General features: G+C 42.6%; 1 long non-coding RNA gene across 1 annotated transcript in view; it reads left to right on the top strand.

The window, feature by feature from the left end:
- LOC110255515 overlaps nt 1-6,810 on the top strand; it is a 28,837-nt gene extending 22,027 nt beyond the window's left edge. The window contains exons 4-5 of the long non-coding RNA XR_002335938.1: nt 2,551-2,670; nt 6,427-6,810. This is a non-coding gene — a long non-coding RNA (uncharacterized LOC110255515). The remainder of the gene's footprint in view (nt 1-2,550; nt 2,671-6,426) is intronic.

Genomic DNA, 26,855 nt, shown 5'->3' with positions numbered 1-26,855 from the left:
TGGTACCCATCTCACAGCGGGGGGCGGGGGGTGCGAGACTGCTGGCAGTGTCTTGATACGTAGTGAGGGCTCAGTAAACACATTATTATTACGTTTAGAATTTTTTTCTTGTAGAAGCACCAAAGTCTGATAGGAAGATGAAGACTTCCGACAAAGAGAAGTAGTAAAAAAAAGACCAAGCTCTAACAGAGGAGCTCAGATTTTCTATTGATGGGATTCGATTATATAGTCAGAGAAATAAATAATTCATTCAATTTCAGATATAAAAGAGACAAAAGTATGCCAAAGAAAGTGCTTAAACTGAAAGGCATGACTTTCAGTTTGCTCTGATTTTTCAGTGTTTACTTTACTGAATCTCTTTTCTCCAGAAGAGAGAAAAAAAAAATCCCACACGTTATTTCATCTTCTGATTATTTTGTTTTATATTGGTTTATAGATATGCCTGTTAGAGACACAATCCTTTAGTCACGAAGCCGTGACCCATGTTAATTAGAATAGACTATGTGCTGTAACCAAGAAACCCCAAACCTCACTGGCGTATATCAACAGAGGTTTACTCATGTCTTGCACCGCAGCCAACTGGAAACCAGGCGGCTCTCCTCAAGGACTTTCCTCTAGGATAGATGTGGTGACCTAGACCCATTTTATCCTGTGGCCCCCATGTGTGCTATGGCCTTTTTGGTGTCCTCCGCTGGATCTTCAGTTTCCCTAGTTGATGGGTGAAGATGTGATATAGGGATGATAATGTAAGATGCTTTATATCCAGCTCAGAAGTGGAGAATATCATTTATTCCCATATTCTTTGCTCAGAATCTGGTCACATGGCCTCAGCCTAACTACAAAAGAAGCTGGGGAATGTAGATTTTCTGTATTCCCATGATGGGAAAGAGGGACTGGAGAGCATTTTAAAAAGTTTCATTGAAGTATAGTTGATTTACAATGTTGCGTTAATCACTGCTATATAGCAAAGTGACTCAGACACACACACACACACACACACACACACACACACAAATTCTTTTGTCATGTTCTTTTCCATTGTGGTTAATCACAGGATATTGAGTGTATTTCTGTGCTATACAGAAGGACCTAGTTGTTTAACCATTCTGCCATTCTATATATAATAGTTTGCATCTACTAATCTCAAACTCTCAGTCCTTCTTTGCCCCACCCCTTTGGCAACCTCAAGTCTCTTCTCTATGTCTGCGAGTCTGTTTCTGTCTCATAGATGAGTTCATTTGTGTCGTATTTAAGATTCCACATATAAGTGATATCATATGGTACTTTTTCTGACTTGCTTTTCTTAGTGTGATAATCTCTGGGTCCATCCATGTTGCTGCAAATGGCTTTATTTCATTCTTCTTGATGACTAAGTATCCCATTGTATATACATCTTTATCCATTCATCTGTCCAAAGACATTTAGGTTGTTTCCATGTCTTGGCTCTTGTAAATAGTGCTGCTATGAACATTGGGCTACATGTATCATTAAACATTTTTTTTTTTTTTGGTCTTTTTGCCTATTCTAGGGCCGCTCCCAGGGTATATAGAGGTTCCCAGGCTAGGGGTCCAATCAGAGCTGTAGCCGCCGGGCTACACCAGAGCCACAGCAACACAGGATCTGAGCCGCATCTGCGACCTACACCACAGCTCATGGCAACACCAGATCCTTTACCCATTGAGTGAGGCCAGGGATCGAACCTGTAACCTCATGGTTCCTAGTCAGATTTGTTAACCACTGGGCCACGATGGGAACTCTAGCATTTTTTTTATTACAGTTTATTTAAAATGTTCCGTCAATTTCTGCTGTACAGCAGAGTGACCCAGTTATATATATATATATATAAAATTCTTTTTCTAATATCCTCCATCATGTTCCATCACAAGTGATCGGATGTAGTTCCCTGTGCTATACAGCAATATCTCATTGCTTATCCACTCCAAATGCATGTATCTTTTTGAATTACAATTTTGCTTGAATATTTGTCCAGGAGTGGGATTGCTGGATCATATGGCAACTCTATTATATTTCGATTTTAAGGAGCCGCCATACTGTTCTCCATAGCGACTGCACCAATTTACATTCCCACCAACAGTGTAGGAGGGTTCCCTTTTGGAAAACATTCTAGTTAACCTCTGCGCGTGACTTTTGTTGATGGCAAATGAAGAGTTTTTGTACTTGGTAAGTTTTTCTAGGATGGGTTACAGGAGGGATTTTAAGAGGTCTTGGCCACTGGATCAAGGCAAAAGCTTTTGGTACTTCAAAATGTGAATATGTGCATTAATCTGCAGAGTGGTGAGGACCTCTTTGAGTAGAATGGCCCTTGATCCACTGATCCATTTTGCTTCTCTAGGTCAAGATGCTGAGGAAATGGCAGTAAACATATGCTTGCTTGATACTATCTAGACCCTTTTCTGATAATTGCTGAGGACGTTGAAACCTTTTTTCCTCAGGTTGATCTAATTTAACTTGATGTTAACTTGATATTATGCATTTTCCATGTTTCCTACCTAGAATTTCCCCTAACATGCTTCCATGTTTACATTTAAGTCTAGATCATCAACATGGCCCTTCCCCTGTCTTCACTCAAGGATTCACCTGTCAGATACAGAGTATCTATTATGAAGAGACAAGAAGAATAATTTTTTGGCTATATCTTCAGATAGTAAGGTGGCTTTTCCTTTTTTTTTTTCAGCTTAATTTTATTTTAAGGTGGCTTTTCAGAGGGGTAGACACCTTCAGTTTGTGAAACAATATATTCAATAATAGTAATTTGTAGAAGCAGAACACACTGTCCTAAAGTAATAGTAATACTATGTGGCTGCAATCTTCTCATTTGTGTAATTAGCCCCATGAGAGGATGGCTGAATATGGTGAACTGTTGACCAATCTTGAGAGGAAGAACTTAAGCCTGCCCTCACAAAGTTTTCAAATGCCAATTGGGCTGTAGGATGATGGTTTGGCACCATTTTGATCAAGGCTGGCTTGTCTGTGACCTTTAACACCTCTATTTCTTTGTTTCTCCATCTCAGTCAATGGTAAGCTGAACCAGATAATCACTATAGTTCATTTCAGCTCTTAGAGTTGATCATTTGTCCTTTCTGTCATCTAACACACTTAAGGAATGGCTCTTCCTACTTCTTCCCTGCCCTGGTGTGAGCCTAAGAAAAAGCAATCTAGTTTTAATGTTATTGGAAGTCAGACATATTATGAAGACAAATCTGTTGGAAAAAAAATCTGCATTCCAAATCTAAATAGTGTGCTGCTGGCAGTCAGATCGAGCACCAACGTAATGCATTAAATGTGCTCTGTGAGGCTTTTGCTAAAAGGTAATAGTTTCATTTTAAGAGGGCAGGATGTGACCCATGAAATTTCCAAATTCTCACGAGTAACAAGCCACACACACAAAAATAGGATTTATTTGTATGCATGTGTCTAAAAATCATCCTTTGATTTTGCGTGCTTGGGAAAGTATCAGACTGGGGCAGTGTTATCCATGGGCCATCTAGGTTATTGCCCAAAACACAGAATTCTGTGCCCCACCCCACACTTTGGAAGTTCATATATCTGGGATAGAATCCAATAATCTGAATTTCTGACAAACTCCTTATTTTGGGAGCTCATTAAAAGTTTGGCAACCACTAAACCAGTAGTCAAATCAGAGCTGTCTTTGTCTGTAGAAGGAAATATCAACACTTACTCTTTGTCACATAGGTTAAAAGGATATGGGGCCAAAGACCTCTGCCAAATGAAAATTCCCTGCAAATAGGAGTTTGTGTTGTTATTATTGGGGCAAAGTATAGTCAAACTACTATCTTTTCCTTTTGCATTTTCTTGAAAATATCTCACATCCCCTCATCTTCTCAGGAGCTTAGGCCAAAGTAACAGCAGGTGATGCTTTTATTCTGGACCCCTGCTTCAGTGAAACTGACGTCAACAGCAGCAGCTCCAAAGTGCCTGTGGAGTAAACTCTAAGCAAGGTTCCATTTGTGCACTTACAGACTTGAAGGGGGACAAGCACAATGTTCTCTTCTGTTGATCAGGGACACAAACAAAACTATTAGCTCCAAGTCTAGGGAAAGGCAGAAAAAAATCACTTTTCATATTGTGCAACCAACCCTAAATCAGGTCAATCTCTCCTTCATTGCTGGCTAATATCCAAGCCACAGTGAAAAGCTGATATTTTTGTTTAGAATGGATTTTTGCGGTGTTTATCAACCAAGACTCCTTGAAATTTTCATTAGGAGGACCATACAGTTCAACTCTTGTCCTGCCCTTTCTGCTTTCTGCTGGAATAGTTGAGTGATTTTGAAAATTCTCACTAGTTTAATTGATTAGTAGGGAGAGTTCATTGTGAAAGTCACCTTCTGCAAAGCAGAACCGAGATTGACATACAGTCAAGATTCTGTGACCTTGGATGATGCAACTCAAGGAATGAGGAGAACATGACCTTCATTACAGCTTTGAAACTGTGAGGAAGCAAAGAGAACCATCATTTAGGAACTCAGTGCCAGCGCTTTGCTAGGCACGGAAGACCCATTATGTCATTGAATCCTAATAATTTACAATCCTGTGCCATAGGTATTATTATGACTATACTTAGAAGCAAGGAAACTGAGGCTCACAGTGGTTAACCTGCTAATAGGTGGTGGAGCCAGGATTACTTCTGTGTAACAAATCACCCTAAAACTTAATTACTTAAAATAATTGTCATCTATTGTTGCTTGAAAGCCCGTATAGCCAGTATCAGTTGACAGGCCAGCTGGGTAGTTCCGCTGATTTGGGTCAAGGTCCGATAATCTTTTTGTTTTTTTCAATTTTATTGGAGTATAGTTGCTTAGAAAGTTGTGTTAGTTTCAGGTGTGCAGCAAAGTAAATCAGTTATACATACACATATATCCATTCCTTTTCAGATTCTTTCCCCATATAGGTTATTACACAGTATTGAAGAGAATTCCCTGTTCTATACAGTAGAACCTTGTTATCTATTTTATATGTAGTAGTATGTGTCTCTGTCAATCCCAGTGTTCTAATTTGTCCCTCTCCCCTCCCCCACCACGTTTCCCTTTTAGTTGCCCTAAGTTTGGTTTCAAGAACTTTGAGTCTGTTTCTGTCTTATAGATAAGTTCTTTTGTATCACTTTTATGAGATTCCACATATAAGTGATGTCATATGATATTTGTCTTTCTCTGTTTAACTTCACTAAGTATGAGAATCTCTAGGTCCATCCATGTTGCTGCAAATGGCATTATTTTATACTTTTTATGACTAATATTCCATTGCATATATATACACCACATCTTCTTTATCTATTCCTCTGTTGATGGACATTAGGTTATTTCCATGTCTTGGCTATTTATGTAATGCTGTAAGGAATATTCTGGTGTATGTAGCTTTTTTTTTTTTTTTTGTCTTTTTAGGGCCACACCTGCGGCATATGGAAATTCCCAGGCTAGGGGTTGAATTGGAGCTGTAGCCTTAGCACAGCCACAGCAACATGAGATCCAAGCTGCATCTGCAACCTATACCAGAGCTCACGCCAATGTCGGATCCCCAACCCACTGAGCGAGGCCAGGGATTGAACCCACATCCTCTTGGACACTAGCCAGGTTCGTTGCCACTGAGTCATGACAGGAATTCCCTGTATCCTTTTGAATTATAGTTTTGTCTGAGTATATGCCCAGGAATGGTAGTTCTATATTTAGTTTTTTAAGATGTCATACTGTTCTCCATAGAGAACAGTTGCACCAGTTTACATTCCCATCAACAGTGTAAGAGGTTTCCCTTTTCACCCTTGCTAGCATTAATTGCTTGTAGATTTTTGATGATGGTCATTCTGACTGGTGCGAGGTAATACTGCAATCTAATTTTGATTTGTATTTCTCTAGTAATTAATGGTGTTGAGCATCTTTTCATGTACTTTTTGGCCATCTGTTTGTCTTCTTTGGAGAAATGTCTGTTTGGATCTTCTGACAATTTTTTAATTGGGTTTTTTAGTTTTTTTGGTATGAAGCTAGCCGTATGAGATGTTTGTGTATTTTAGAGATGAATCCCTTGTCTGTTGCTTTATTTGCAAAGATTTTTTCCCATTCTGTGGGTTGTCTTTTTGTTTTGTTTATGGTTTCCTTTGCTGTGCAAGAGAGGGTCAGCTAATCTTAGTTGAGCTTATTCGTATATTTGTAGTCAGCTCACCAGTTGGTCGGTGTGTGTGTGTGTGTGTGCGCGCGTGTTTTCATGTGTGTCTGGTTGACTGGTTTAGGAGAGGTTCCCTTGTGCATCTGGCAGTTGATTGACTGTTGACCAGAGTAATGAGGGTGTGGCAGGTTGTCTTTTCCAAAGATGACCGCATTCTATTATATCTCATATATTTCTTTTATAACAGGACATGGCAGTTTTCTTATCTGTGTTTGTTTCCCTTGAATCTAGGCTGGCCTTCGTAACCCCTTCAACCAATAGAATATGTCAGAAGTAGAGCTGGGCCAATTTCCAAGCAAAAGCTTTGATAAAATGACAGCTTCCACTTTCTTCCCTTCATGACTTTGCTCTTGGATGTCTCCTACAATGCTGTGAGGTGGTAGAGCAGCCACTTGGAGAGGCCGTGGTGTCATCCAGTCCCCAGTCCCAGCTAAGGTTCCAACTGACAGCCAGTATCAGCCAATAGATGTGTGAGCCAGCAAGCCTTGCATGACTCTAGCTCCTGGGTGTCAGGTCACCTTCAGCTTTGGAGCTACCCAGCTGATGCCATGTGGAGCAGAGATGAGCTGGCAGGGCCAGGCCCTACTCCAAGTGCTGATTTGTAAGGAAAATAAATGGCAGTTATCCTTTTAAGCCACTGAGTCTGAGGTGGTTTGTTTTGCAGCAGTGGACAATTGCAATAGTTATCTAGTCGTGCGTCTCAGGTTGGTCAGCAGGCTAGACTGGGCTTGTTTGCAAAGAAGTATTGGGGCACCAAGAGAGCAAATCTAGAAGCAACAAAAGGTCTCTGGAGGCATAGGTTCAACACTGGCATACTCTCACTCCCACTGCATTCTGTTGTGTAGAGTGAATCCCAAGGCCAGCCTGGTTCAACAGAAGGAGAAATAGACTCTGGTGGGAAATAGACTTTGATGGGAGGAGGTGAAAAGTAACATTGAAAAGTGCTTGAATAAGGGGAGATAAAGCCTTGTGGCCATTTCTGCAGTCTAACACATTGCACAGCCTCCTGACCCTTGTGGAGAATTCAGGTCCATAAGAAAGGTGAAATCACACTTAAAAAACCCAAGGTACCTGAGTGATTTTTTTCCCCTGTATTTTCTAGGGCCATACCCGCGATATATGGAGCTTCCCAGGATAGGGGTCCAATTGGAGCTGTAGCCGTCGGCCTAAGCCAGAGCCACAGCAACGCCAGATCTGAGCCGCGTCTGCGACCTACACCTCATGGCAACGTTGGATCTGTAACCCACTGATCGAGGCCAGGGATAGAACCCACAACCTCATGGTTCCTAGTTGGATTCATCAACCACTGAGCCATGACAGGAACTCCTGATTGTGTTTTATGTAACAATATATAGAGAAAAAGTCCTGATTTTTAGCAACATGGATGGATTTAGAAACTATCATGCTAAGTGAAGTCAGCCATACAATGAGACACCAACATCAAATGCTTTCACTGACATGTGGAATCTGAAAAAAGGACAGACTGAACTTCTTTGCAGAACAAATGCTGACTCACAGACATTGAAAAACTTATGGCTTCCAGAGGAGACAGTTTGGGGGTGGGGGGATGTGCCTGGGCTGTGGGATGGAAATCCTGTGAAATCAGACTGTTTTGATCATTATACACCTACAGATGTGATAAATTCATTTGAGTAATAAAAAAAAGCAAGTAAAAAAAAGAAAAAACAAAACAAAACAAAACAAAATATAGAGAACAAGGCCTGGCTTCTGGTGATCTTGGCCATACAGAATGTCACTTGCATGAGAAAAAAAAAATCAAGAATATAGCTCTCACAAAGCCCACCAACTAGACTGATAACACAGGTGTGCCATCTCCCCACAAGGCCATTGGAAGAGTGGGATAAAACTTGGAGGGAAAGGGAACAATTTGATTCCTTTATGCTTTAGGATACACAGGGCACATGTCAAAACCTGAGTTGCACATGTCAAAACCTGAGTTAGACATGTTCTTTGATTTAGTTGCAAACCACGTATGCCGTGTGCCCATCAAGAGGTTGAAGTGATGGTCTTGGGACTATTGTCACGGCACTTGCTGGGTCTGAGGTCCTGAATAGCCACCTCTGAAGATGAGCTACATTGGGGAGTACAGGGAGCCAGGTTTATTTGGGGGCAACAACATAGTTGGGTCAACTTCGGAGTAAATTTAGTGGCTCCTGGTAGAGGCCTGACTTGTAGCAGAGCTCTAGTCATGTTCCAAGTTGCTGGACTGGGGAGCACGAGGAATGGCCTCTGGCCGGGGGTACAGAAGACTAGACCTCTTTTGACTTCTGACCAAGTAAACCGGGTTCATTTTGGTGCCATGCTACTCAAGTCAGCAAATAGTTCTGGAGCACCTCCTATGCCCGTCATGGTGTAGGTGCTGAACACACAGAGGTAAACTAAGATCTGAGCTCTGCTTCACAGGTGTTCATGGCCTTGAAATAGGTCAGTGAATCAGTTCTTACCATTCCATGTGCTAAATACTCTGGTCATGTCAAAGGGGGTATAAATAGCAAGTCCTGGAGGGTGACCGTGAATGCAGCCTGTGGTCTGGATACCTCTAGGATGAGAAGGAGTTACCTAGGAGAAGTGGGTGCCAAGAGGTGAGGGGGACAGCACAGGCAAAGCAAGGAGAGCTGGAGCAAAGGGTCTTGGATGTACATGAAAGGAAGGCCAGACATGAGCTCAGAGAGGAAGGCAGGGCCCAGGGGAAGTGGCAGGGTTGGATTTGCTTTTAGGGATGGGGAACAGATTCAAGGGAGAAAACGGGAATTTTAAGAGGCACTTGTGTTAATCTGGGCCAGTGGGATGAGGGCCCCAACTTAGGATAGTGATCATAGGCCTGAAGAGGACATTTTAAAACAATTAAATTAGAGTCAATTTACAATGATGTGTTGATTTCAGGTGTACAGTGAAGTGATGCAGTTATCAGCTTTATATATATATACATACATATATACAAACACATATATGCACATAGTTTTATATATACTATGTATACTATACATACATATACACTGTATATATACTATATATAATACTGTGTGTGTATATATATCCTATGTGTATAGTGGGGTGTGTGTGTGTGTATGGTGTGTATATATGGTGTATATATATATTTGTATATTATATTCCTTTACAGATTCTTTTTCCTTATGGGTTATTACAAAATATTGAGTAGCATTCCCTCTGCTCTGCAGTATGTCCTTGTTGGTTATCTGTTGTAAACATAGTAGTGTGTGTATATTAATCCCAAACCCTTAATTTATGTCTGAAGAGGAAGCACTATTGCTGGACTTGAATTAACGGGGAATCTAGGGCAATGCCCAGGATTGATTGAGCAATGGGTGGCTGGTGTGGCCACTGTCTGACACAGGGAAGCATAAGGGGACAAGCAGGTCAGGGATGGGATGATGCTGAATTTGGCTTTGAGCATGCTGTGTTGGAGGGATCCATGAGGCATCCAGCCTGCCAAATTATACCCTGAAGACATCATGAGTGTTTCCTGGGTTGTTCCACTTCCTGTTTTCTCCCTCTCCTTGCTGCTTCCATCCCTGCCTCCCCTTTGTCCTACAAAAGCCAAACCTCCAAAATGATGAACAATGCATTTGAAACAATCTCTGTTCATGTGAAGTACTGAGCACGTCTCTCCCACTTTCTAGGTCACGCCGTATTCTCCCTTCAAAGGCCTGCAGGTGTACAGCACGTTGCTTACACAGTCTGGAAATTACTTTATGCAAAAGTTGTCAAACATTAGGATGAGCCCACTTCAAGCTCATTTTAATGTACATCTGGAAGTGGGCACATGGGTTGGTCTGTAAGCCACTCTGTACCTGCCCCCAAACCTAAAAACTATCATACAACGTTTTCGGTTGCAGTGCGGGATAGTTACCTTCCATGACTCTATAACATTTTGCAGGGCTCAAATGACAGCTCTACTTTTGTATCTCACAACAATCACCTCAAGTCTGTGGGAAAGATACTGTGCATTCCATTTTACTGATAAAGGGCCCGAGGCTCAGAAAGCTTATGACCTACCACCATGGTAGATCTGGGACATGAACCCAGGTCTCCTCCTCCAAGTTCAAAAGTTCTCTGTCCCAGCATCTTGTCCTTCTTTGGGCAAGGACAGGCAAGAAACTGATGAGTTCTACATGACCTGGAATTAGCTCCTCTGAGAAAACACAATGTAATCTGACCTAGGTGACATCAACTTTCCCTACAGAAGTGAGCCTTCTCCATTGAGGCCCCAGTGGTCAGAGGCTGTTGTATTTGTCTGCTGGGCCCTTTACTGGGGTTGACTGGTTAAAGTGGAATCACTACAGTTCTTTTGAGAGCATTAATTCGTGTGTGTGTGTGTGTGTGTGTGTGTGTGTGTGTGTGTGTGTGTGTGTAAGCCTTTTTCTTTTATACCTAGTATTGTTTTTCCTTGTTGCATCATACTTATTTTCCAGCTCAGTAGCTGGTGAAGCTTAAGCACCATTGCTAAACTGAGAGCCAAATTTCATGTCTGAAACTGACCAAGTGGTGTGTAGCTTGGCAGCCCTTCACTTACAGCCTAGGTCAACAGAGCCAGGAATTGGCAGAAGGAGGACTTTTCTTGGTTATGTGCGTGATGAGACTTGGTGGGCCTCCTGCCTAGCAGGCAGTGGGCACTCGTGTACAGAGAGTTCAAGAGCAGATGTATTTTAAAATGATATGTTGTAAACAGTTACTGGCAACTTCCATGTCCCCAGTGATGTGATGGGAATACTATTATCCAATGACCATCTCTGACAGCAGCAAGGAGAGGGGCATAATAAAAATATAAAGGGACTTTGGTGTAAGCTAAAGGATGCTCAGTGTAAAAAAAGAAATAACATGTATACACAAATGAAAAATCATTCCCAAGAGGCAGTCTTTGAATAACTGATGGGTCTTATTAAAGTCATTTGAAAGATATAGCCTTAAGTTCCAGCATGAACGAATGAGGATGTTCTCATGGGAATAAGGGACGTTCTTGCTATCATTCTGGGGAGAGATCCTTTCTGTTTAGGAAATTGAAAAGTGAGCGTGGCCTCTGGGCTGTCTTTCCTGTCCAGTGTCTCTGTCAGAACCCTGGAGGTTGAGCACCACGTGGCAGGTGGGGGGATGCTGAGCCCCAAGAGCGGAAGAACCTACATCTGGGTGTTTCTTTAGCCATGGGCCAGCTTTGTGACCTCATCCCAATTTTTCATTGGTCTACTCTTCCAAGCAGGGATGATATCAGGGCACCTGAGGATAGCCAGGTGGAGGGACATGAACTGGAGGCACAGCAGATTCGAAGCCTTAGCACTGCTGTCCAAGAAGAGCCCCAGCACGAAGAAGCATGGCGAAGCTAGCTGGGTTCCTGGTCACTTTTTTCTGAAGCCCTTTTGAGTTGACATGGAGCTGGACAGCAGCAGAAGACAGGCCTTCAATTCTTTGTAGCCCATGGTCCATGCTCAGGAGCCCCTGGCATTTGAAATCCTCAACCATACACTCTCCAAGTGGGTGATTGGTATTCTTACACTGCGTGCCATAGTTCAGCTTTGTCAGTCAGTTGGGAAATCCTTCATCTGTTGGGAGGCACTGTGGCTTTGTGAATGGAGACCACACTGGCTTCAAGAAGTTCCTAGGATCGACCCTGTTGCTGGATGACTCACACCGAACTAGCCAGTTTAGCTGTCCAGAGTAGTTCCTATGTCTCTAAGACAGGAATGAAATGATTGTATATAGAACATTCCTACCTTAATGTTCAGCTGCAATCAGAACTCAGAAGGAGCCATTATTATACTTACTACTGCTGTCATTGGGGCTAGATGAAGGTGGAGGTAGAGCCTACCCCTCTGCCCCAGACTCCAGAGTGAACTTGCTTCCTAGCTTTCCCTAATGCTCTCCTCCCAAGGCCCAGAATTTCAGATCATTTAGTCATTGGGCATCAGCTAACAAACCACAAAAGACAATTAGTTCGATAGTCACAACTCTTTCCTTTCTCCATCAGTCACCACCCCCACAGTCTATTGGACAGTCTAGGAATATTCTAGAAATAATAAAATGTGTTTTATTATGGGGGAACCCCACAGGTTCAGCACTGGTTCTCAGCCCCCCGGGTTTCTCTTATGACCTCAGCAGCTGAGCCAGGCTTTAGGTAGTGGATGCTTGCAGGGAGGGTCTGCCCAAGAAAGGCAGGTTCACCTGGGTGAAAATCTCAAGCCTTCCCTGGCCGGATCCTGAGGGCGCTGCCTCCTTCCTTAAAGTTCGAGCAGGAAGACAACTTCTGACCTGATTGTGCTCATGGAGTGGTATTTGGGAGACAGATGAAGAAATTGAGTGGTATTCATGTGTGTGAGTTGTTGTGTGTGTGTTGGGGGAGGGGGATGGAAATTGTGTGGCAGGTGGGTGACCCACGGCCAGTTGGCCTGAGACTGAGGAGTTTCCTGGGACATGGGACTGTCGTTGCTAAAACCGAGACAGTCCTAGCCAGCCAGAGTGGTTGGTAACTTGAGCTGCAGGAGGGAATCACACTTAGTCAATATTCCAGGGGGCTAACGTATTATAATAGTTAACGGCTTAGGGTCCGAGTCCCTAAGTCGAACCTAGCTTTAAAGCCTAGGTCACTCTGGGCAGAATAGATCTCATGCCGTTTCCTCATCTGTAAACTGGGGATGGTAGTTATACTGACTTCACAGGTTGTTGTGAATATTAAACGGCACATTGAATATCAAGTCCGTGCCACACAGAAGCAACGGACAGCCACTCTCTCCCCTGGCAGCACAGGCTGACCCCACAGGTCAGCTTGCCTGCATCTAGTCCCCCCAAGACCCTAGCATTCCACTTGGTGTCAGCATTTGGCACAGAGGACAGTTCCATCTGCAAGACTGCCCAGCAACTTCCTGTGGGGTGTTTGTTATCCATTGGAGGGCTTTTCACCAGACTGAGAGCTCTGTGGGGGGTGCGGGGGAACCAGGGCTACGCCAGGATTAGCATCTTTCCAAAGACAGAGTCTGTGTTCTGAGCACAGACTATGACAAATATCAGAGCCCAGAGAGTGGGAACTTGAGGTGTCAGCTGCTGGAGGACCCGTGTCTCCATTAGCTCCTGTCTTTGGAGGGGGAGGATGTGGGAGAGAAGATGCGAGGGGGCAGCTCTAATGTGGTGGCTACCAAGCACTGAGGTCAGCCCCATAAAGACACATCAGACCCTTCTTGTTATCTGATAGTCACACTGTGATGACACAGTCTCCCTTTACGCGCGCTCACACACACACAGACACACACATGCACACACACACTTTCTGCTGGTTCAGCATCCTCCAGAAGGCAACGTGCAGGGCCTGCTTTCCCCCTAAATGGCCCGAGCCTTCTTTTCATCTGTTAGACGTGCAGACGCTGCAGACCTCCTCCAAATTTCTCCCAGTGCCTATTTCTGTCCGGATCCTGTTCCATGCCTGGCTCTCCTTCCCTTTACTTTGAAGAGTGGGGACCCTGCTTTGGAGGATAACAAATAGAACTGTCAAACACATCAGCGCTGCCGCCTGCAAAGATAAATGGGGCGACACGTGGAGCAACCTCTGTGGATCCCGGGGCCCCAGCAGGAGCTGACATTGTGACAGATGGGGGGGACAAGCGGTGCTGACACAATCGGGTCGCGTGAATGTCGAGGGGTGAGGGTGGTGTCTGCTCCTCCCTTGGCTCCCCACCCCCTCCACTGCACTCACACTTCATTGCTGGAGATCATGAAGAGACAGCAGGCAGGTCAGCGCTCCCCACCAGGCTGTGCATCTTCCCCATCAGCGTCGCGGGGCAAGGAAGCAGCCCGTCTGCAGAGCCTCCTGCCATTTCTGGGTGACAACTGAGTTACATGCAAAGAAAGCCAGGCCTGTACAAAGATCAGGTCAAAGTTTGTCTTTAACCCTCAACCTCACCTTTCACAAGGGCTGCCCTGCTTGTTTATGCTTTTTTTTTTTTTTTGTCTTTTTGCCTTTTCTAGGGCTGCTCCCGCGGCATATGGAGGTTCCCAGGCTAGGGGTCAAATCAGAGCTACAGGCGCCGGCCTACACCAGGGCCACAGCAACGCGGGATCCGAGCTGCATCTGCAACCTACACCACAGCTCACGGCAACGCCGGATCGTGAACCCACTGAGCAAGGGCAGGGACCGAACCCGCAACCTCATGGTTCCTAGTCGGATTTGTCAACTGCTGAGTCACAATGGGAACTCCTTGTTTACGATTTCTTATCTGTCCTTCCAGCAGGCTAAACTATCTCTGGCTCTTGCCCAGAACCCCCTCCAGGGCCTTGCCAATCAGTGCCTACAATTGATCTTTCTACTCTTCCCTCTTGTGTCAAAATTGCACCCTCTGTGTCCTGTTTTATTGGGCATTGGTAGGATGTCCTGCTGATGGCTCCCGAAATGGCCTCCTTGCTAAATGGGGTGCATATCAGCACATTCCCAGGGAGGGGTTAGCCAGGGCGGGGCATTCCAGAGTCCTTGTGGAGGGTGGCTGACACGACTCCACTCCAGAGGGATCCAAATGCCTGAGAGCATTTGGAGGCAGAAATACCAGGTGGTAATTGATCACGTCCAGGTTCCTTTTTTCTTCTGCCCAGAGGGAAGCTTTCCTTTACTCCTGGGTGCTGTTGTGAGCCGGGGTCTTCTCTGGGTCTCTCCCTTCAATATCCATGGCTGATGGGCCGCCAGGGCCCCACATAGTCATTTCAACTCATTAAACATGTAGTGAGGATCCACTTTCTGTAAAGCAATGTGTTGACTGCTGTTGAGTGTGGGGAGAGGCAGAAGGATGGCTGCAAAGATAAATAAGCCATGGCTTGTGGCATCTGGGAACCCACCACTTAGCTGAGAAGAGAGATATGTATGAGTAGCTTTAATAGGAGGCCAGCCATGAAAAGGAATTAAAGGGGCAGAATGAGAACAGGAGGAACAAGGCTAATCTTGGCTTGAGAGGAACAAAGATGTCCTCAAGGAAGAGGTGGGGTTTGGCAGGGCTTTGAGGGATGAAGAGGATCTGGATAGGTTAAAATGGTGGGGAAAAGACTGTCTGTAGGGGAAAGAGTATGAATTCAGACAGATGGGAGATGCAGGGTGTCTGGGGTCTGGACTTGGCCAGATACGCCTGGGGCACATGAGAAGTATGTGTGTGGGTAGGGGGGCAGCAGGGAGAGAGAGAGTTGAGAATGAGAGAGTGAAAGAATGGTTTGGTTGGGAGAAAAGATTGGGCACAGACTTAGGAGTTTGGATTTCATGCTTTAAACTTTTTTTTTTTATTTTTTAGCTTTTAAAATTTTGAATATATGTATATTTTAATTTAATTTATTAGAGTTGAGTTGCTCTACAATGTTGTATTAATTTCAGATATACAGCAAAGTGATTCAGTTGTATACATGTATATATATATTCATTCTTTATCAGATTCTTTTCTTATGTAGGTTATTACAGAATATTGCGTATAGTTCCTTGTGTTATACAGTAAGTCCTTGTTGGTTATCTATTTTATATATAGTAGTATGATATGTTAATCCCAAATTCCTAATTTGTCCCTCCCGCCCATGTTACCCCTTTGGTAACCACAAATTTGGCTTTGAAATCTGTGAGTCTTTTTCTGTTTTGTAAAAAAGTTCTTGTGTATCATTTTAAAATTAGATTCCACATACAAGTGATACCGTGTGGTATTTGTCTTTCTCTGTCTGACTTCACTTAGTGTGATAATCTTTAGGTGCATCCATATTGCTTGCAAATGGCATGATTTTGTTCTTATTCAGCTTTGGACAGGGAGACCAAATGCTTCTTCACTTTTCATTTCATCTCTCCCTGCAAAATTCTCAGTGGAATTGGATGCTGCTCTTAGTAATGAGTAAGGACATAATCATCACGCAGTTCTCTTGGATGCTCCAAAAAATTGGGAAAGGACCAGGGGAGTGGCCAGTACAGAGTGCCTGTGCGTAGAATGAATGAGCTTGTGCCAATTACTGAACCTCTTTCAGCCCCAGTTTCCCTCTCTTTAATAGGGATAACATATAATACCTGGCCTAACATAGGGATGATGATACTTCCCCCATAGGGCTGTTGTGAGGCTTCTGAGAGGAAATGCATGTAAAATGTTCAGCACAGTGCATCTCAATACCTGGTGGCTGTTATGGTGATGATCCCCCTGCCTCCTGATCCATTTTCGCAGGCAAGAGCGCTCAGCTCCTGTTAATGGGCAGCTGTAGAAAGGAAGCACGTGGTGTGTCCACAGGAATGATGCTGCCGAGGGATGTTCAAAGTCTAGATGATGAGGAGACTTAACAAGATCAATACCACTTTTGGAGAAGATTATATGCTATACTAGGCAGCAAATAGGCCATTGAAACTGGATTTGGAAAGCATTTATGCAGTCTATTAGAGATGGTTAAACACACCAACACAGAGAAAAATAAATAGTGGATTATGACATGCATCCTGCTAGCCCTCTTTCTTTTTGTGTCTCCCTTTCCCCATCTCCTTCTCCATTTCCAGGTTTAGGTAAGTAGGGCTCATCAAATAACTCTCCTGAGAAAAGCTGAAGGCAAAAGCTGTGTGGTGTTAGGGCTGTGCAGAGCAAGCTCTTTGGAGTGTGTGAAATTTCAGGAGCTGAATAGGAAGCCATGCTTCCATTTACAGCAGGCAGGGGATGAGTTCTCCCTGATTAATAAGCTGATGGGTTTTCCAGGAATAACTGAAATTCTTTGGTTAGCTCTTTAAGGTTACTGGTGAGCAATTTAGTGCACTGGAACAGTCATTTCGTGTTCTCGAGTGGCTTGAAATAATTAGATTATTTTGCGGAATGAATAAGTGAGAAGTTAACTCACTGGCATGGATCAGTGTGGTAACATGATTTATTTCTTATAAAGGTGAATGCTCTAGAGTCTTGACCTTACAAATAATTGTTTTGACTCCCTCCCCTTTCTCATTTATAAAGTGTTTTGGGTCATTTTGTGAGGGAGGCTGCCCAATGGAGTGGGAAGAGCACATGGGCTTTGGGATCAGCCAAATCTTGATTTAATTTTTACGAGGTATGTGACCTTGGGCAAATCACTTAACATGCCAGACCCCACTTCCTAATCAGTAAAGGAGTGGTAATAATACTTGCCTTACTTGAGAGGCGTATGGATTAAGTCTATTGCTGAAAGGAAAGCATCTAACTCGGTTTCTAACCCACATGGGAACCCCAGACAAACATTAGTTTCCTCTTGGTCTCATTCTCCACCATTTAAAATATTTATTTATTTAATTGATTGGATCAGAGAGAGGTTGATTGCAGGGGCCAAGCAAGGAGAACGAGAGGCTCCTGCTCAAAAAAATCAACCCCCTCCCCACCTAAATGATTAATGTTTATACTAAAGATAAACAGCCAACATATTAATTAATTATGATTTGACTCATTTGGTAGGTTAGGAAGAACTTCTGCCTTGATAAAATGCTTTAAGGAAAATATTTGCTGAGTCTATGCATTTGGATGAAGGGAATGGGGTTTAGCATTTTGCTTTATGGCCGCTAATCACCCAACTCAAGGCATAAACCTCTATCTTCAAACTAACCATAAAGTTTAAACAGAGTCTTCATTAGGGAATTGACTTTGCCATCTCTTCTGTGTGGCATTATATACACTGGGCATTCTACAGCCCTTAGATAAACACAGAAAGGAAAAAAAAAAAAAAAACAACAACAAAACAGCAGTTGAAGGTTGGAGGGCCATTAGAGTTTTGGTCAGTTGTTAATAGAAGCTCACCTTGCTTTTCACTGACTCCTTGTGGCCTACGCAGCTACAAAAGGTTCAAATGACAGATTTCAGCAGGCTGCAATGGCGATATGTACTCTGGTTCTTGCTAGAACATTACAGCATTAGAATTCTTGTTACAGTTTATTCCAAGCCTCAAATCTATTTATCATTTATCCGCTGAATCGAACAAATTGAAAGTGATTCCATTTAGGTGGGAGGTTGGTGCTTCCTTCTCCTCAATAACACCTTGAGAGCTAACAGGGTGCAGTGGTGTTTCTCGAATCCATCCTACCTCCCTCTACACAAATGAGCTCGGTTGGAGATCGGGGTTTATTGACATTTAAATGAGTGTATTTGACTCACTGTAGCATGTATTGAAATGAAGACTGCTTTGGCACATTGAAACTTAATGATTTACTCTGCATCCAGGTGAGGCACCAGCCTTCCAGCCAGGAATTAATGATTATCAGAGGTTATTTTGATATTGAGATGGGGGAACTTTAGGGATGTTCTGTGGAGGCTGGAAAAGTAAAACAGTAGCTAGAGAGCAGCAGTGGGAAGGTGAGAATTCAGGAAGAATGCCCAGGTGAGATTGTTGACATGACGTCAGTTTTTTTCCTCCAACTTCAGGCTCCCTCTTAGAGGACAAAGGACATAACCCATTTACGCTTTGGTGACTGAGCTTAGACTTTCGAGGTAAAATCATGGAAACTAAGGTTCATTCCCTGTAAATACCAGTGGTCAGTCATGGCAAACCTTCTTTGATTTTACATGTCCTCCAGCCATTCTCCCATTTCTCTGATACCCTTCTGATACAAACTTCTCAAAAAAGCTGTCTAAACACACTGTTTAGACACCCTGTCTAAACACATGCCATCACCTCCCAATCTCTCGTCAGCCTACGAAAGTCAAGTCTCTGACTCCACCAATTGATTGAACTCTGTTTTGGCAAGATTACAAATGACTTCCATGTTCTCACATCCAGGGGTCACTCTTTTATCTCATTTTATTTGACCTCACAACATTTGGGAGAAATGTTTTTCTTCCCTGAAACATTTTCATTTTTTAGTTTCTGTGAAAATGCTTTTTTCCTGACTCTTCTCTGATCCCACTGATCATGTCTCCCTAGTCTTCTTGGCTCGTTCTTTCTCTTCCACCCAACCTCTTAATGTTGAGATTCTTCAGAGTTTGGACTTGGCTCCTCTGCTTTCTATCTCCAAAGTCTTCTCCTTGCTGTACTTGCAGCATATGGAAGTTCCCGGGCTAGGGGTTGAATTGGAGCTACACCACAGACACAGCAATGCCAGATCTGAGCCACATCTGCAACCTATACCACAGCTCACCACAACGCCAGATCCATAACCCAGGGAGTGAGACCAGGGATTGAACCCACATCCTCGTGGATACTAGTTGGGTTCATTACCACTGAGTCACAATGGGAACTTCCACGTCTTGTCAATCTTAATTCCGCCATATACTTTGCTATGGTCGTTGCTATTCTTAGTCATGGTCTACATTATCTTTTAACTGGACTAGTGCAACAGTCTGCTCTTTGGTCTTTCTTCTTCTAGTCAGTACTAAAGCCTATTCTACCCACAGCAGCAACTTCCCAGCTCAACCCCACCCCCACCCCCCCGCCAAATTTCCACATTACCTCTCAAATAAAACTTTAATTCCTATCATGTGTACCAGGGCTTGGCCCTTATCTCTCCTGTCTTTTCTTACTATACATTGCTCCTTACTCACCATGCTCTAGTGATGCCACTCTTCTCTCTGTCCCTTGAACATAGCGTACTCTCTTACACATGAAGTGTTTTGCACACGCGGTCCCCTTTGCCTGGAATGGTAATTTACAACACTAGCTTAATGGCACTTATTATGGGCCAGGCCAGTTCTAAGTGCTTTTCATGGATTAACACATTAAATTCTCATATCACCCACACAAGATAGAAACTGTTATTCTTCTATTTAACTGATGAGGAAATTGGCTCGCATTTACTCCTCCGAATGTGTTTTTTCTCCCTTTTCACGTGACAACTCCCCCTTGTTTCTTTTAGGTCTTAGCTTCAATATCACTCTTCAGAGATGCTTTCTTTGACTCTCCTATCTAAAGTGATAATTTCAATCTCAGTCCCTTGTTTTGATTTTTTTTATAGCACTAATTATAACTTGCAATTTCTTTGCTGTGTTTTTTTCTGTATGGACTGGGGCTAGGTCTTTCTCACTCACTGCTCTATTCTCATGGCTCAGAACAGCAGCTGATTCTTAAATCTTTGTGGAATCAGTGAAGGGGGGAATGCGATGGACTTCCGTGGAGCTTAGTCAATGAACTAGGGAGAGGGAAGGGAAAGGGGTGGGAGAGTATGTTGTGTGGAGACACCCAGTGCGTCATAGACGTGATGTCCTTGCCCACATGACTGGCTCCATTCCATTCTAGTCTTCCTGAAACAACAACAACAACAAAGTAAACCAACGAAATGTGTGAGAAAGAACTTAAAGAGAAGACTGGTTGCTTGTATGTATTTCTCTGCTCATAGCTTAGGCACTCAAGTAACCAAGACCTATTGGAGACACACTCCGTGGAAGAAATGGCATAGACAGAGCATGGGGGCAGGAATCAGAGTTTGCAGGAGTGACTATAGCAGGTGTCTGGGGTGGAGAGTTTGAGTGAGAATGCAGTGAAAGGCAACTTCAGGAAATCGGGCTGGGGCCCTGAGCACTGGCTTGGGGAGTGTGGATGCGAATCACCAAAGGTGAAAAGCCACTGAAAATCTTTGTACCAGTAGTTTTGGAATTACCAAGAATCATGAAACCCTCCATATATTACAGACATTAAAACTGTAGTCTAAAGACTTTGCTCCTATGTAAGTTATAAGAAGAGTATAAGTTATATTACTTAAGAATGTGTTTTCTCTGTATTACTCCATGTCCTCTCATTGAGAACCCACAGTTTCAGTACCTTTAAAGCTGTGTTAGATAAATTTAGCATATAAATGGCCTTGTAGGTAATTGCGTTTCTGTCTTTGATAGAGCTAAAAAGAATCTGAACATCCAGGAAACTGCTATATAGCACAGGGATCTCCACCCAATATTCTGTGATAATCTACATGGGAAGACAGTCTGAAAAAGAATGGATGTGTATATGTTTAACTGAATCACTTCGTTGTACAGCAGAAATTATTACAACATTGTATATGAACTCTACCTTTTTTTTTTTTTGCTTTTTAGGGCCATACCCATAGCGTATGGAAGTTCCCAGGCTAGGGGTCCAATCGGAGCGGCACTGCTGGCCTACACCAGGGCCACAGCAACACCAGATCTGAGCTGTGTCTGTGACCTGCACCGCAGCTCATGGCAACATCAGATTCTTAACCCACTGAGCGAGGCCAGGAATCGAACCTGTGTCTTCATGAATATTAGCAGGGTTTGTAACCAATGAGGCATGACAGGAATCCCAATTAAACGTTTTAAAAAAAAAATCTGCAGAATTCTCGTTGTGGCTCAGCTGAAACGAATCTACATCAATGGGGATGCAGGTTTGCTCCCTGGCTTCTCTCAGTGGCTTAAGGATCCATATGGCATTGCCGTGGCTGTGGTCAGCAGGTACAACTCTGATTCAATCCCTAGCCTGGGAATCTCCATATACCATGGGTGCAGCCCTAAAATGACAAAAAAAAAAAAAAAAAGAATCTGCATATCAGATTTAAATGATTGAAATAATTGTGCAGTCTTTTTTGTCTTGTATTTCTATTATTCTTTCTGGCTTCATTTACTATTAGATGTTGATTTTTTTTTTTTTTTTTTTTTTTTTTTTTGGTCTTTTTGTCTTTTTTTTTGTTGTTGTTGTTATTGTTGCTATTTCTTGGGCCGCTCCCGCGGCATATGGAGGTTCCCAGGCTAGGGGTTGAATCGGAGCTGTAGCCACCAGCCTACGCCAGAGCCACAGCAACGCGGGATCCGAGCCGCGTCTGCAACCTCCACCACAGCTCACGGCAACGCCGGATCGTTAACCCACTGAGCAAGGGCAGGGACCGAACCCGCGACCTCATGGTTCCTAGTTGGATTCGTTAACCACTGCGCCACGACGGGAACTCCTATTTGTTTTTTTTTAATGTTATCTTTATTTTTATTATTATGTATTTGCATATTTTAAAAATTCCCCACAAATCTTTTTTGGTATAAGAGGGTTAATATAGACACAAAAGAGAAGTTCCTGTGGCTCAGCAGGTTAAGAACCCAACCAGTATCCGTGAGGATGCGGGTTCAATCTGTGGCTGGCCTCACTTAGTGGGTTAAGGATCCAGCTTTGGGGCACGCTGTGGTGTAGGTTGTAGATGTGGCTTGGAGCCCATGTTGCTATTGCTGTGGTGTAGGACAGCAGCTACAGTTCCAGTTAGACCCCTAGCCTGGGAACTTCCATATGCTGAAGGTGTGGACCTAAAAAGAAAACAAAATATAGATGCAAATGAAAGTTTTCATAGGCTTAGAAAAGTTTTTGGGGTATATTATTTTTGCTTCACTAGTGTGAAGGTGATAGTATTTACTTAACATGGCATTGGGGTAGGAGTAATTGATTGTATCTTTTCCTTCAAACCAACTTCCTTTACCCTTGTGAGTTATTTGATACTTAAAAGGACAAAACAGGATTGATGGAGAGGAATCACTGGTGCAGCAATGACCCTGCCTTAAATTTCATGGGACCTGATGAAATACTAAAAGTTCCTGGGGAGTAGCTGTCCAATCTTTTTAAAAAAAAAAAATAGTTAAGTGGTTGTAAAGGAGGCTAGAATTCAAGTTGAATTCTACACCCTGTGGGCAACTGTTCAGAGGTTTAACATGTCCAGGTATTAGCATTTCCATTTCTAATTTCTCTCTTTTTATTTTTTTTGCATTTCAAGGGAAGATTAAATTATATTCAGAGCAGTGGTACAGGGATCCTTGGGAGGTCCATAAGGCCTGCCAGTGGAGCCATGAAATCAAAACCATGTTCAAAATAATATTAATATATTATTAGCTTTTTCCATTTCCATATTCTCATGGTGTACAGTAGAGTTTTCCAGAGGGTATGTGATAGGATATCGCAAGAGACTCTAGTTACTTTCTTTAAGCCAGGCATTGAAGATATTTGAAAAAATACAAAACAATGTCATTTTTTTTGTGAAAATTCTTTTTATTCGAAAAATATAATTAAAAAATAAAAATGTGGAGTTCTCCTGTGGTACAGTGAGTTAAAGATCTGGCGCTGTCACTGCAGAGGCTTGGGTCATTGCTATGGTACAGGTCCAAGCCCTGGCCTGAGAGCTTCCACCTGCCATGGGCATAGCCAAAAAAAAAAAGTTATTTATGTTAACCTGTAGTGGGTTTATTACAATAGTATTTAAATGGATGAATAAATATTTTAAACACTTCTTATTTAAATTTTTGAATATGGTAAATCTTGTGAGTACTAATTCACAGAAAATGAAAAAGAAATTGCATTAAACAAAAGCCTTTTGGTGTCTTTAATACTTTTTTAAGAATGTAAAGGGATCCAGAGGCCCCAAAGTTTGCTAATTTTAAAACTACTAGCATAGCAGTAGTAACTTTTCCTTTGTCAAGGGGAGGAACATTGGAAAATGAAAGAAATAGAATACACTCATAATACTGGCGAGGAACTTAGAGCTGGGATGGGCTTGCATTGGACAAGGGCTCTTAGAGGGTAGAGACCAGGACCTGCCCAAACCATCTCTGTCTTCCTCGTGTCCAGCATTATATCCAGTGCACGAGAGCAGCTCAACACAATCCGGATATTGAATGAACTAATGAATAAATGATAACACACAGTTCGTCTTTGTGAAAAGTGCATTTGACAGGGTGTACAGGGTCTAATTAGGGCCCGGCCTTCCATCCACAACTGAGATGAGCTTCTGTTCATTCAATTTTCAATTTATCCATTTTTTTCTGGTGGTTATTTATTGAGGACCTATTATGTGCTTACTGCTCTTCGGTTACATCTTCAATTTCCTCCTCTTGACAAAGGAAGCTCAAGTAATCTGTGAAAACCCTTCCAGCAATGTCTTCCTCCGATCATACAAGAACTCTCTCTTTGTCTCTCTTGGATAAGCTAACACAAGAAAGAAGATAACTTTCCTCAGGCAAAAAGCATTGTCTGCTTTAAGTGCTGCTGCAGAAACTTAAGTAGCAGATGGTCGACTGCCTTGCTGTTTTAGAGATAGAAATGGTCAAGTTTGGAAATGGAAGAAATTTAAGGCATGGAATCAACTGGCTCAATCTTATTTTCTAGAATTTATTCAGTATTAAATTCCAACTGAATAATTTCAATGTAGGGAATTTGGAAACCATACCACTGTCTCTCCCTTAGCAGAAAGATGATGATTCAAAGTCTTTTGCGAGAAATCTGAGAGGTTTTGTGCAGTGAATGCAAGCCAGGAAACTATGTCATTGCTCTAAATGGGCCATGACTTTGGAGAGAACCAACTCCTCCTTTCCTCTAGTTGTTTATTTACCCACAACTTCAGTTCTGGTTGCCAAAGTCTTAAGTGATCAAGCTCCATATGCCTGGAGACTTGTGCGAGTAGGTTCCTACCTGCATCTGTCAGTTTTTATTAGGTTATGTTGCAGTAACAAGCAACCCCTACATCTCAGTGGCTTACAGCAAGAGTTTATTTCTTTTTTAAAAATCTTATTGAAAGATAGTTTATTTACAATATTGTGTTAATTTCTGCTGCACAGCAAATTGATTCATATATATACAGATATATATGTATGTGTATATATATATATATATATATATATATATATATATATACTTTTACAGTATCTTTTATCACTGGATATTGAATATAGTTCCCTGGGTTATACAATAGAATCTTGTTGTTTATCAATCCTATATATAATAGTTTGCATCTGCTAATCCCTAACCCCCAATCCTTCCCTCCACCACCCCTGTTCACCCTTGGAAACCTCAAGTGTGTTCTCTAAGTCTGGGTGTCCGTTTCTGTTTTGTGTATAAGTTCCTTTGTGTCATATTTTAGATTCCACATATAAGTAAACCTCAAGTCTGTTCTCTAAGTCTGGGTGTCCATTTCTGTTTTGTGTATAAGTTCCTTTGTGTCATATTTTAGATTCCACATATAAGTGATATCATATGGTATTTGTATATCTCTTTCTGACTTACTTCACTTGTATGATAAACTCATAGGTCCATCCGTGATGCTACAAATGGCATTACTTCATTCTTTTTGTGGCTGAGTGGTATTCCTTTGTATATGTGTATCACATCTTCTTTATGCATTCATTTGACCGTGGACATTTGGTTCTTTCCAAAAACTTTGTTTCTTGATTACATTTCATATGACACTGCCCTTGCTTCAAATATCTTTTTCCTTTAAGAATTTAGGTTGAAAAACCTGTCACCATTTGGGATAACAGTTACTACAGAGAATAAAAAAGAGACATGAACAAATCACACAATGGTTCTTTTGTAGAATGTGGCTTTTGGGTCACATTCGGATGGCCAGAGCAAGTCTCATGCAGCCTGCAGTCACTGGGGGCAGGGGAGTTTCTAAAATCCCTTTGAAATGGGTAGGGAGGTACATTGCTCTTACAGAAAGGGAGAGTGGACAGTTGAGAACAATAATATAATTTAGCACACCATTCTTTGCAAGGTATTATATAAATGAATTGCTTTCTCTATCTAGTTCATTTTACTTGATGTTATCTAAGAAGGAAAGAGGCTCTCCCTGATGTTCATGAACTTAAAAGATTTGCTTATGGGCCTACTGGAGCACAGTCTTGGGGCATTTCTTAGCATCAGAGATGACTCTTGGTTTTTCTGCCATGAACTTAGAAAAATACAGGAAAATGAAGGAACAGAGCCCTTCACCAAACAGAAACAAATTAAACACATACTCACTGAGCCCTGTGCCCTCCTTGCCTCTGGCATTAACATAGGCATATAATAGAGAGAGGCAGTGCCAAAGAGATCTGGCCACTAATGCATTTTCTCCTTCATCTCTGTACCTTCCCTGTAGAAACCCCACCTGTGCAAGCTCTGAGCTGAAAGTATAAGCTGAGGCAATGCCCTGTCATTGAACTTTACAAATGAAGATTCAAGAAAAATGCCTGGAAATGCAAAATGTACTCACTCCCCCCTTCTCCAAATTCTCATCTCTCTTCTCTTCTGCTTTAATTTAGGCCATTAACACTTTGCACCTGGACAATTATAATAGTCTCCAAATTGGTTTCTCTAACTTCACATTCATACCTTGGTAACCTATTCTCCACTTGAGTGATCTCTCTAAAGTATAAACTAAACCACATTACCACCCTGTTAAATTATTCCCCAGTGCCCACGTCTTTGAGCCATAATTTAATTGCCTGAAAAATGGGATGATAATATCTACTTTGCAGGGATGAGTGTGTGGGTAAAAGGAGATAATACATGCAAAGTGCCCAACACAGTGTCTCAACAAATGGCAGCTAATGATGATTATAATGATGAAAATCAGAATCCTTTTCAAGACCTACTAGGTCTTCCAGACCAGGCTCCTAACAACCAAAGCAGCTGTCTTTGGCTCTTCATCCCCACCCCCGCGCCCCCATCCCTCCCCGCCCCTATGCTTTCAATCTGCCAAACCACACTCCGCCCTCTGACGGGCCACCTGTTCTTCAGCTTCACGCCTCTGCTCCTGTGCTGTGTCTAGAAAGCTTTTCCTCACTCAGGTCACTTGGTCCCATGCTTAGAACGAAGACATCATTCAAGAGTCACTCCCAGTCTGGGTTGTGTCTGTCCCTCCGGGAGAAGGAACTGTCCCCTGAACTGCCCCCTCTGAATCGCTGTATTGTCCTCTTCTGTTTTCGTGTTTTTCTCTTCTGCTGGACTGTGAGTCCTCTGAGGGCAAA

Source organism: Sus scrofa, chromosome 9, assembly GCF_000003025.6.
Source record: "Sus scrofa isolate TJ Tabasco breed Duroc chromosome 9, Sscrofa11.1, whole genome shotgun sequence".
NCBI lineage: Eukaryota > Metazoa > Chordata > Mammalia > Artiodactyla > Suidae > Sus > Sus scrofa.
This window is presented reverse-complemented; position numbering and strand designations above follow the sequence as displayed.